Raw genomic sequence first — 12982 nt, 5'->3', positions numbered from 1 at the left:
ATAAACCGATTCGGCTTCGACTTTCCACGGGTGGCTGTACTTCTAATCCCCAGCAGATTGTTTCCCGATTCTCGGACTTCCTTTCGCGCCTCTATGCTGCCCCAGATCCCTTCCCTGTGGCCCAGGCAGAGGCATTCTTTCAGGACCTCCATCTTCCTGGATTAACCGAGGCAGCACAGGTGGCCCTCAACGCAGGTGTCACCGTACCGGAAGTGCTACAAGCAATCAAATCTTTACGGTCCACCGCGGCCCCAGGTCCAGACGGCTTCTCCGGTCTCTATTATAAAAAATTCTCAGCCCTATTGGCGCCCTTTTTAGCTGCCTACTTTAATGAGTTATGACAGGGCTCCTTGCCCTCTCCGGACGCACTTAGGGCACATATCTCTATGATTCCTAAGACGACCGCTGATGTCCAGGAACCGCAAGCCTTCCGGCCCATCTCTCTTCTTAATGAAGACTTGAAAATATTGGGCAAGATCCTTAGTTTTTGCATCAATAAATATTTGTGTAGCCTGGTCCACAGGGACCAAGTAGGGTTCGTCCCCGGGAGGCAGGCGGGTGATAATGTCCGTAAGGTGGTCCATCTTATACATTTTCTGCAACAACGGAAAATCCCAGGATTCTTACTGTCCTTGGACATATATAAAGCTTTTGATTCTCTATCCTGGGAATATCTGCGGTTTGTGCTGTCTCGCTGGGGTTTCGGGGATTCTATTCTCTCTTGGATTCAAGCCTTGTATTCCTTTCCTTCGGCTTCCGTTAAATACGCTGGGTATTTCTCGGATCCCTTTCCTGTTGGGCGAGGGACGAGGCAGGGCTGCCCGCTGTCCCCGGCGCTCTTTGTCCTGGCGCTTGAGCCACTGGCTTTAGCGCTCCGGACCGACTGCAATGTATCGGGGGTTCCATACGCGGGACAGGAGTTTAAGCTGAGCCTCTTTGCGGACGATGCCCTCTTGACCCTTACTAATCCTCTGACGACGCTTCCTAATTTGCAACGGGTTCTTGAGCGCTTTTCCTTGATCTCGGGTCTACGTATTAATTTGGATAAAACCGTTGCTCTCAATATTACTTTGGCTTCAGATTTGGTTTCGCGCCTACAATCCCACTTCCCTTACCGGTGGGCTTCCTCTTCTCTTGAATACTTGGGCATTCGCTTGACCCCCACCTATGACTCCCTTTTTGCTGCAAATTATTATCCTTTGCTTAGCTCCTTATCTTCTCTTATGCATTCCTGGCAATTTCCGCACCTGTCTTGGATAGGACGGGTTCATTCAGTGAAAATGACCATCTTGCCGAAATTGTTATATTATTTTCGCACCCTCCCAGTGCGGGTTCCCCCTCATTTTCTTCGGTTGCTTCAGGCGAAGTTTATGCGTTTTATCTGGGCCAATAAGCATCCCAGAGTTTCTAGAAATACGCTCTTTGCTCATAGACTCCAAGGTGGTCTTGGGGTACCCAATGTAACTAAGTATTATCAGGCGAGCCAAATTGCCCCGCTGTCTATGTTGCACGCTTCCTCCGATGTTCCTCTCTGGGTCCTGCTGGAACTGCCTAATTGTGCCCCTATCGCACTATCGACACTTCTATGGCTTCCCCCTGCCCTGCGCCCTACGGCGCTGAGTCCGATGTTGCTCCATGGCCTACGAGTCTGGGACTCGGTACGTTACTCCAGTGGCCTGATGTCACCTTTCTTGCCCTTGCTTCCAATCGTTAATAACCCTCTTTTCCCGCCGGGTCTAGATCACCCGAGGGCATTTTCTTGGTGGGTGGCTCATGGTTTCTCACAGGTGCGACACTTTTTGATTTTTCGGTCCTTTCCCACCTGGAATGTCCTCCGGGAGTCTCGGGATGTTCCCCCAGCGGAATTTGTTCGGTACCTTCAATTGCGGCACTGGCTACTCTCGCTGAGGGCCACTTCTGCTTTCCCATATCAGACATCTGCCTTTGAACGGCTTTGCCAGCAGCGTCCGGGCGCCCCGGGCCTTATCTCCCTTCTTTACGCAGCTTTGAACAGATGCTCGTCGCACACTTCTCTTTCATATGTAGTTCAGTGGGAACGCGACCTGGGAGTGGCTGTGGATCCGGAGGACTGGAATAACGCCTGGTCACTCATAGCTAAATGTTCGTTTAATACGACCACGCTGGAAGCAGCCTATAAGGTATTGTTTCGTTGGTATTGGGTGCCGGCTCGTTTGGCCCAGGCTAACCCTGCCTGTAGTGATCGATGTTTTCGGGGTTGTGGCCATCGTGGCGATGTACTGCATATCTGGTGGTCATGCCCGAGGTTGGTTCGTTTTTGGTCTCGTGTGTTTGGCCTCCTTTTCACTTTGTTTCATCTCTCCATACGCCGGGATGCTCGGTATGCTTTGCTTCATTGCCCCATACCGGGCCTCTTGGCTCGTCAGCAGCGATTGGCTTCCTATTTGTTTTTATCGGCCACTAGGACAATTGCCCAGGCCTGGAAGAGTCCGTTTGTACTTTTTCAGGGGGTGCGGGATCGTATGACTACTATGATGCTCAATGAACAGATGTCGAGTATATGCAATGACTCTCAACATAAATTTTTGAAAATATGGGAACCGTGGTTGCAATATGCCTTTCCCACGCTCCCCCCGGCCAGTGTAGGGAGGTGATGGAGTTTTGTATTGGCGCTCATGGACCCTTGCTCTCTGGTGTGTGTTTTTGTTTTTTCTCTTTCTTTCTTCTCTGCTTTTCTTCTTTCCTTTTCTGTTTGTTTTGATGTGACAGTGGACAGCTGTCTTTAGTTGCGATAATCTGAGTTTCACTGATGTTATTGTAACCTATGTGCCATTGATAGCCCCTACGTGGGCATACGTTTTGCCTTATTGGAATTAGAGCGTTGTCTGCTCTATTATACATTTTCTATCGGTGCAATTGATAGCCCCTGCGTGGGCGTGTTTTGTTGCCTCTGTTTTATACTGTTTAAAATTAATAAAAACCATTGAAATACAAAAAGATGAGAGAGGCCTGTAATTGGCATCATAGGTAGACCTCAACTATGAGAGACAAAATGAGAAAAAAAATCCAGACAATCACATTGGTTGATTTGGAAAGAATTTATTTGCAAATTATGGTGGAAAATAAGTATTTGGTCAATATCAATAGTTAATCTCAATACTTTGTTATATATCCTTTGTTGGCAATGACAGAGGTCAGACGTTTCCTGTAAGTCTTCACAAGGTTGGCACACACTGTTGCTGGTATGTTGGCCCATTCCTCCATGCAGATCTCCTCTAGAGCAGTGATGTTTTGGGGCTGTCGCTGGGCAACACGGACTTTCAACTCCCTCCAAAGGTTTTCTATGGGGTTGGCTAGGCCACTCCAGGACCTTGAAATGCTTCTTACGAAGTCACTCCTACGTTGCCCGGGCAGTATGTTTGGGATCATTGTCATGTTGGAAGACCCAGCCACGTTTCATCTTCAATGCCCTTGCTGATGGAAGGAAATTTGCACTCAAAATCTCACAATACATGGCCCCATTCATTCTGTCCTGTACATGGATCAGTCGTCCTGGGCCCTTTGCGGAGAAACAGCCCCAAAGCATGATGTTGCCACCCCCATGCTTCACAGTAGGTATGGTGTTCTTTGGATGCAACTCAGCATTCTCTCTCCTCCAAACACGACGAGTTGTGTTTCTACCAAACAGTTCTATTTTGGTTTCATCTGACCATATGACATTCTCCCAATCCTCTTCTGGATCATCCAAATGCTCTTTAGCAAACTTCAGACGGGCCCAGACATGTACTGGCGTAAGCAGGGGGACACGCCTGGCACTGCAGGATCTGAGCCCCTGGCAGCGTAGTGTGTTACTGATGGTAGCCTTTGTTATGTTGGTCCCAGCTCTCTGCAGGTCATTCACTAGGTCCCCCTGTGTGGTCCTGGGATTTTTGCTCACCGTTCTTGTGATCATTTTGACCCCACGGGGTGAGATCTTGCGTGGAGCCCCAGATTGAGGGAGATTATCAGTGGTCTTGTATGTCTTCCATTTTCTAATTATTGCTCCCACAGTTGATTTGTTCACACCAAGCTGCTTGCCTATTGCAGATTCAGTCTTCCCAGCCTTTTGCAGGTCTACAATTTTGTTTCTGGTGTCCTTCGACAGCTCTTTGGTCTTCACCATAGTGGAGTTTGGAGTGTGACTGTTTGAGGTTGTGGACAGGTGTCTTTTATACTGATAACAAGTTCAAACAGGTGCTATTGATACAGGTAATGAGTGCAGGACAGAAGAGCCTCTTAAAGAAGAAGGTACAGGTCTGTGAGAGCCAGAAATCTTGCTTGTTTGTAGGTGACCAAATACTTATTTTCCACCATAATTTGCAAATAAATTCTTTCTAAATCAGCCAATGTGATTGTCTGGATTTTTTTTCTCATTTTGTCTCTCATAGTTGAGGTCTACCTATGATGCCAATTACAGGCCTCTCTCATCTTTTTAAGTGGGAGAACTTGCACAATTGGTGGCTGACCAAATACTTTTTTGCCCCACTGTAAATGTCTGCGAGCAATATCCATCTGTAATATTGCCCATGCCATGTATGAATACTAATTCACCCCACACTGCTATATGGTAAATGTCTGCGAGCAATATCCATCTGTAATATCGCCCATGCCTTGTATGAATACTAATTTACCCCACACTGCTACACTATATGGTAAATGTCTGCGAGCAATATCCATCTGTAATATCACCAAGGCCATGTATGAATACTAATTCACCACAGCCAGGGGTAGCATTGGCAACTATCATCATGGATAAAGTATTGATCTTGGAATAACTATTGAGCATTGCACTTCGGCTCTGCACTTCAGTGAATACACAAAGCGAGAAGCAGACAACTTCAAATACTATTCAGACTACAGGTGACCTTTTTCCCATCCAGCTCTTTCAGCTCTTATCCAGTCTGCTTCATCTCCACTCTGTAACGTGTACTCCCTACTCCTCCTTCTCACATTTGTGTCCTCTCTCTTCAAACTCTTTCTCCTTCACCCCTCTTTTCCACCCCACAGCTTATATATATCACCCTCACTCCTTTCTTAACCTTACTACTGTACTCATCAACTCATGCTAATTCTGAACCCACACACTAATAAAACCTCAAGGACACTGGAACCTATCCCTCCATATAAGTCATATTCCCATATTACCTCCCTCACCCTTCTGCTTCTACTAACATCTGGAGACATTTCCCCAAATCCTGAGCCACCATCTTTTTCCTTTGATCAACACACCTGGCACCCCCTATCCTCCAACAGCAGCCGCAATCCACACAATCTAGTTACTATTCCTCTGCTTCCTAGAACCAGCCTCCCCTTTTTCTGTGCTCTCTGGAATGCCCGCTCTGTCTGTAACAAACTCACTTCTGTCCATGACCTTTTTATCACAAACTCCTTTAACTTGCTTGCAATTACGGAAACCTGGCTTCATGAATCTGACTTTCCCTCTCCTGCTGCCCTCTATCATGGTGGTCTCACTCTCCCAGGCCTAGTGGACGGAAAGGAGGTGGTGTTGGAATCCTCCTATCCCCTCAAAGCACTTTTCAGGTCCTTCATTTACCACCCTCTCTGTCCCTCTCCTCATTTGAAGTTCACTGTATTTGTCTCTTCTCTCCATTTTCTTTAAAAATTGCTGTGATCTATTGGCCTCCTGGACCGGTATCAAGCTTCCTTGATGACTTTTCTGCCTGGTTGCCTTACTTTCTCTCTTCTGAAATTCCCACTATCATTCTTGGTGACTTCAACATCCCTGTTAATCTTAACACTCCTGCTACCTCTAAACTTCTGAGCCTCACCACTTCTTTTGACCTAAAACAATGAACAATGGACACATGCTTCTACTCACTCGAATGGTAATTGCCTTGACCTTGTATTCTCCTACCTATGCACAATTTGCAACCTCACCAACTTTCCTTTTCCTCTCTCTGATCACTCCCTTGTTAGCTTCACTCTCTCCTCGGCTTCCTCCTCCTTGTCTTCCAACTACCAAACAGTTAACCGTAGAAACCTTTGTTATCTTAACCCTTCTCTTCTTTTTTTGGCAACAGATTGTCTCTATGACAAAATCTCAGCCCTGTCCTGCCCCAACCTGGCCACTTCTGTCTACAATAGTTCACTGTCATCCACCCTGGACACATTGGCCCCCCTCACTACACAGAGAATTAGGCCCCGACCGCTACAACCCTGGCAAACAAACAACACAAGATGCCTCAAAAAACGTAGCTGTGCTCTTGAGCATTTATGGCATAAGACTAAGACCCAGCAAGACTTCAACCAATATAAATATGCCCTTCAAAAATATAATTCTTGTCTCCACACTGCCAAACAGACCTATGTTATCACTCTCAGTAACACCCTCTCATGCAATCCCTGTCTACTCTTTTCTACCTTTAACTCTCTACTTCATCCTTTTTTACCTCCACCCACTAACTCACTCACTGCCCAGGAGATCGTTAATCACTTCAAAAATAAGATTGATACAATTTGTGACGAGATCTCCACTGTACAGATATCTCCCTCACCCTACACTCCTTGTCCATCTGCACAATCTACTGTATACTTCCTTTGTTTAACCCAGCTACTATAGAGGAGGTTGGTAAACTGTTTTCTAAAGCCCACCTAACCACCTGCCCCCTGGACCCTGTTCCCTCACAAATACTATCATCACCCTCTGGCGCTCTATCCTTCATTCTTTAACATTCTTTAACTCATATCTTCAATCTCTCCCTTTCTATCGGCATCTTCCCCAACTCTCTAAAACATACACTAGTCACCCCCATACTTAAAAAAGCCTCACTGGACCCCACCGATCTTAACAACCTAAGACCCATCTCCATACTCCCTTTTGGCCTCCAAACTCCTTGAACGTCTAGTCTACAACCGGCTGAGCTGCCACCTTATTGAGGCTAACCTCCTCAATCCCCTTCAGTCTGGATTTCGTCCACAACACTCCACAGAAACTGCTCTCCTAAAACTCACAAACAACTTACTAACCACTAAAACCAATTATTACTATTCCGTATCCTTGCTCTTGAACATACAGTTGACCACCCCTTCCTCCTCAAAAAACTCTATTTACTTGGTCTCCATAACTGTACTCTTCATTGGTTCGAATCTTACCTATCTCACCGCACCTTCAGTGTCACTTACAACTCTACTTCCTCCTTTCCTACTAATTTTACTGTCAGGCTCCCCCAAGGTTTTGTCCTTTTGAACTCTCGTATTCTCGATCTACACTTCTTCCTTGGGTCAGCTGATAGCTTCCCATGGTTTCCAATACCATTTCTATGCTGATGACACACAAATCTATCTCTCTACTCCTCAGCTCACCCCATCATTTTCCTCACGTATCACCGATTTACTAACAAACATATCAGACTGGATATCACACCACTTCCTAAAACTCAATCTATCCAAAATTGAAATCATAATATTTCCTCCCCCACGTGCCTCTTCCCCTGATTTCTCGGTCAGGATCAATAGCACTACTATCAACCCATCCCTGCATGCCAGGGTGCTAGGTGTAACCCTGGATTATAAACTATCCTTTCAGGCCCACATCCAATCCATGTCCAAATCATGGCACAACATCTCCAGAATACGCCCCTTTTTGACTACTGAAACTCCCTCTTCATTGGCTTACCTTTACATAGGCTATTCCCCCTCCAGTCCATCATGAATACTGCCACCAGGCTCATCCACCTAACCAACCGTTCATTGTCTGCTACCCCCTCTGCTAATCCCTCCACTGGCTTCCCCTCGCCCAACGATTAAAATTCAAAATACTAACAACAACTTACAAAACCATCCACAACTCTGCCCCCAGCTACAACATGAACCTGTTCTCAAAATATCAACCAAACCGCTCTCTTCGATCCTCCCAAGACCTTCTGATCTTTAGTTCCTGTATCACCTCCTCCCATGCTTGCCTCCAGGACTTCTCTTGAGCTTCTCCCATCCTATGGAACTCCCTACCCCAATCTGCCCACCTATTTCCTAATCTATCCACCTTTAGACGATCTCTGAAAACTGTTCTCTTTAAAGAAGCCTATCCTGCTTCTACCTAGTAAACCACCATTTATTTCCTCTATCCGCTCATCCCCCTCACTGCTATTACCTTTTTGTATCACTCAACCCTTCCTCCTAGATTGTAAGCTCTAACGAGCAGGGCCCTCTGTTTCCTCTTGTATCAAATTGTATTGTAACTGTAATGTCTACCTTCATTTTGTAAAGCGCTGCACAAGCTGTTGGCGCTATATAAATCCTATATAATAATAATAATAATGCTATCCCACCTGTGTGAGTAAAAACTTTAAAAATCTCCTTTATGGTGCCCTGTCAACTTTTTATTTGATAAGTTTATTATATCAAAGTCTTGATCATTGTTTTTCCTCAACTTCCTGTGTTTCTTAAACCCTTTTTTTCTTCTATATTCCTTTTTTTACCTGTTTCCTCTGTTTGTCCTTCTCCTTACTGATCTAAAAAAGTCAACAATTTACTACATGAAGATTTCAATATGCCTTGTATTTTCACTTCCAGATTTATGGCATATGTTAAGGCTGAATCCTGTGGTGGAGTGTATTGTAGGTTCAACTCCTGTGTTAACAACAAAAATAGTGTAGGTTGAAAAGAGGAGGGTATTCTGAGAGAAAGATTCAGACAGTTTTCCTGTCCAGTATGCTTGGTAAATATGATGTGGATGATGTTCTTTGGCATGCAGGGGGGAAATGACACAGCTGGATGCAGACTGGGGAAAATGTATCCAATTTCGATAGATCCAAACACAGTATTAAACTCAAAATCAAAAAATGTTATATATGCACATCTTACCAATCAAAAGAAGCTATGGTTGCATTAGTTTTATTTTTTTAGGTATTTTCCCTCTATTTCCACCTGGTGATCTCGCCACTAGCATCCTTCATGTATTAGAGCGCCTCCACTGGATGAAGGAGCAGCATTTTTGTCTAGGCAGTGTTAGACGGACTAGCAGATTTAGATTCACTAAACAGACTGAAGCCAAACTCCAGCTCACACTTTTTAAGCAGTTACAGCAACAGTTTTGTTCCTTTTTGGGATAAAGGATTTACATAAATAAAAGCTAATCATTGTAAGCATCCCTGTCAGTGTTAACCATCTGCAGGACAGCTTGTTTGGTTGAAAAACAACAGGCTTACTTGTAGACATGTGCAGTTTGTTTTTTGTTCTGAATCAAAATTCAGACAATTTTTTTTCCTCCGGCGATTTTGATGTATCTGAATTTCCAGAAATAATGAAACAAAGCTCTATCCAAAATTCAAATCAAATTCGAAAACAAATTTGAAATATAAACATATTGCTGACTATTGCTGATTTCCTTTAAAGACTAAGAGTTTTAGCGTTAGAATATAGCTGTCTTCCGAAATTTGAATCCAATTTCGAAAAGAATAGATTAGAATAGAAATGAATATAGTAAAACAGAACAGAATAGAATAGAAAATAAAAGAAGAAAAACCAAAGGAATACAATAGAAAATAATAGAATAGAAAAGAAAAGAATAGAATATAGCCGTCTTCCAAAATTCCAATTTGGAAAAGAATAAAATGGAACAAAACAGAAAATAATAGAGTAAAATACAACAGAATAGAAAATAAAAGAATAGAATAAAATAGAATAGAAAAAAATACAATAGACTAGAAAAAAATAAAGAGAAAATCTCCGTCTTCTAAAATTCAAATTTCAAATAGAATAGAACCAGCAATTCACAATGAATTTGGATCGATTCAATATTTTCGATTCAACTTCAGTTTGAATACTTTAAATCCATTGGAAAAATCTGAATCCAGTTGAAAATGAATAAATGAAACAAAACAAATTCCATTACAAATGCAATGAAGCGAAATGAATTTTTTTCGTTCTGCACTTCTACTTACTTGCAGTATCACCAACTGAATATATAAGAAAGAAAGTCTAAAAAAGGAAACAAATGCAGTCTAGCTAACGGAACACAAACAAACAGATTCCTCCATCCATACAAACAAGGTGAGTGGAGGAATCCCCCCTGCTGGGACATTGTAATCTGACCATGACACACATGTCAACTTCACAGCACAGACATACCTTTCTTTGAGAAGTGGTGTATCTCTATGCCAGCTCAGAGCTAGTTTTAACTACCGCTCGTTTCCTATTCTGCAAACTGTCTGTAATTCCCAAAGAATCTGTCATTGACATAGTGACAGGCTCTTTAAGTGGTGGTAGTAAGAAGTACCTGAAGGTGTCACCTGTGTTGGTATTGTTACTTAAATTGAAGCAAATACTTGCCTTTTATTAGGTGCAGGTAGTTCTAAAGGAATCCACCACAAGTGTCTTTATTAACAAGTTTTATATCTCGGACACATTCTGGGAAATTCAATAAAGTCCTAAACACTTTAGAGGTTGGCTGAGTGGGGGTACCACACAGTAGTGTGCTGTAATGTTATGGTAGAGCTGTCCTTTAAATATGCAATGCCAAGTTTTTTTTTTATTTTTGCAATATAAAGGGTTTTGTTTGTGAATATATAATTTTTTGGATGTTGTTGAGTGTAATTCCCCAATTTTCAGTCTTTTGCGGTAAATAATTATACAGTTCAGGGTGGGTGCATTACATTAATGCAGAACATATAGGTAATATTAAAGATTAAAGGGGTGTGGCGGCAGTCTTTATTGTTTAGCTTTTTTTTTTTTTTTTAATCTTTATTTAGTTGACACACCACCATACAAAAAGATATACAGTTGGCAATCAATGTCTATTAGAAAAAGTGAGAAGGGGAAAGAAGTGGATCAAATCGAGACTATACATCCCTAGATCAGAGGTGATATGTTGCCCTGTCAATTATTATTATTATACAGTATTTATAAAGCGCCAATAGTTCGCTCAGCGCTGTACATTACAAAGGGAGACAGAACATGTGACAGAACAATACCAATACAATGCAAAACATGAGGGGATCGAGGGCCCTGCTCTTTCGAGCTTACAATCTAGGAGGGAGGGGGTGGTGGCACAGGAGGAGATAGCTGTGGGGGATGGAGTGGTAGGAAGAGTGGAGGAGGTCGGCAAGTTAGCAGGGGGTGGGGTAGGCTTCCCTGAAGAGATGGGTTTTCAGGGTGCGCCTAAAGGAGAGGAGAGTAGGTGATAATCTGATGGGTTGGGGCAGGGAGTTCCAGAGGATGGGTGACACCCTGGAGAAGTCCTGGAGGCGGGCATGGGAGGAGGAGACCAGGGAACTAGAGAGAAGGAGGTCTTGTGAGGAGCGGAGTGTGCGTGTTGGGCGGTACTTGGATATTAGGTCAGAGATGTAGTACGGGGCAGTATGGTGGACAGCTTTGTACGTCAGCGTTAGGATTTTGAATTTGATCCGTTGCGCAATCGGAAGCCAGTGGAGGGATTGGCAGAGGGGGGTGGCGGAGACAGAGCGGTTGGAAAGGTGAATGAGTCTGGCAGCCGTGTTCAGGATGGACTGAAGAGGGGATAGCCAGCGGCGAGGCAGGCCAGTGAGGAGGGAGTTGCAGTAGTCGAGTCGTGATATGATGAGGGAGTGGATGAGCTGTTTAGTGGTTTCTGGGGTTAGGAACGTGCAGATTTTGGCGATGTTGCGGAGGTGGAGTCTGCACGAGTTTGTTAAAGATTGGACTTGGGGCTGGAAGGATAGGTTGGAGTCCAGAATGACACCCAGTACTCTGGCCTGCGGGGCGGGTTTGATGGTAGCGTTGTTGGATGTGATGGAGAAATCAATGGGGGGTGGTGTCCGGGCTGGGGGGAAGACAAGAAACTCGGTTTTGGAGAGGTTCAATTTAAGGAAGTGGAGCGACATCCAGTCTGATATGTCGCTCAGTAGGTGTGTGATTCGGGCTGAGACCAAGGGGGTGAGGTGGGGGGTTGAGAGATAGATTTGTGTGTCGTCCGGCATAGAAGTGGTAGTTGAAGCCGTGAGAGTGTATGAGTTGGCCAAGGGAGGAGGTATAGATGGAGAAGAGAAGGGGCCGAGGACAGAGCCTTGAGGGACCCCAACAGAGAGGGGGAGTGAGGGGGAGGTGGTAGCATTATAGGTAACGCTGAAGGAGCGTTGTGACAGGTAGGATGAGAGCCAGGAGAGAGCAGAATCTCTGAGGCCGAGGGAGTGTAGTTTTTTGAGGAGGAGGGGGTGGTCGACTGTGTCGAAGGCCGCAGAGAGGTCAAGGAGTAGGAGCACTGAATAGTGGCCATTAGCTTTGGCGGTTAGCAGGTCGTTTGGAGAGTTTGAGTAAGGCAGTTTCGGTGGAGTGTAGGGGGACGGAAGCCGGACTGTAGGGGATCGAGGAGGTGTTGTCGTTGAGGTGAGAGCATAGGCGGGTGTAGACTAGGCGCTCGAGGAGTTTAGATGTAAATGGGAGCAGGGAGATGGGTCTGAGGTTGTTCGGGTCATTGGGGTCCAGGGAGGGCTTTTTAAGTATGGGGGTGATGTGTGCATGTTCAGAGGGGAGGGAAAGTGCCTGAGGAGAGGGAGAGATTGAAGATGTGGGTGAGGGAGCGTAGGATGGAGGAGGAGGAAGGTCGTAGGAGTTGTGAGGGGATAGGGTCGAGGGGGCAGGTGGTGAGGCGGGCATCAGAGAGATCTTGGAGACTTCCTCGACGGTAGTAAGGTCAAAGGTGGCAGAGTGTGGGGGAGCTTCAGTATGAGGAATGTAGGGAGGGGTGGAAGAGGAGGTCAGAGCAGTGTTTTAACCCCAAAATGTCACACCCATTCACTGCAATTGCATGCAGTTGCAGGAAGATTGCAGCATGGCTTGAATAGGTCGCATTCTGCATGTGGTAGTGACAGGGGGTATAATTACTGCTACAGCCACAGTGGTGGTGCCATGTGTACACTCTCCTCCTGCCCCCCAGCTGCTTACTATTCAGCTAAACTGGCAGTGGTTGGGGGTCAGTTAAAATGTGGTTCAACATCATGGTTTTACTGCCCTCAAACTGCAAGTGTGA

The 12982-nt window shown here is 44.9% G+C and overlaps 1 protein-coding gene across 1 annotated transcript in view; it reads right to left on the bottom strand.

Moving 5' to 3' along the window:
• The window catches only part of ARG2 (arginase 2), a 126998-nt gene that overhangs the window by 12994 nt on the left and 101022 nt on the right, over positions 1-12982 (bottom strand). The window lies entirely within an intron of this gene.

The sequence above is a fragment of the Staurois parvus genome, unplaced genomic scaffold, assembly GCF_062004578.1.
Source record: "Staurois parvus isolate SC_StPar_1 unplaced genomic scaffold, SC_StPar_1.0 ptg000267l, whole genome shotgun sequence".
Classification (NCBI taxonomy): Eukaryota; Metazoa; Chordata; class Amphibia; order Anura; family Ranidae; genus Staurois; species Staurois parvus.
This window is presented reverse-complemented; position numbering and strand designations above follow the sequence as displayed.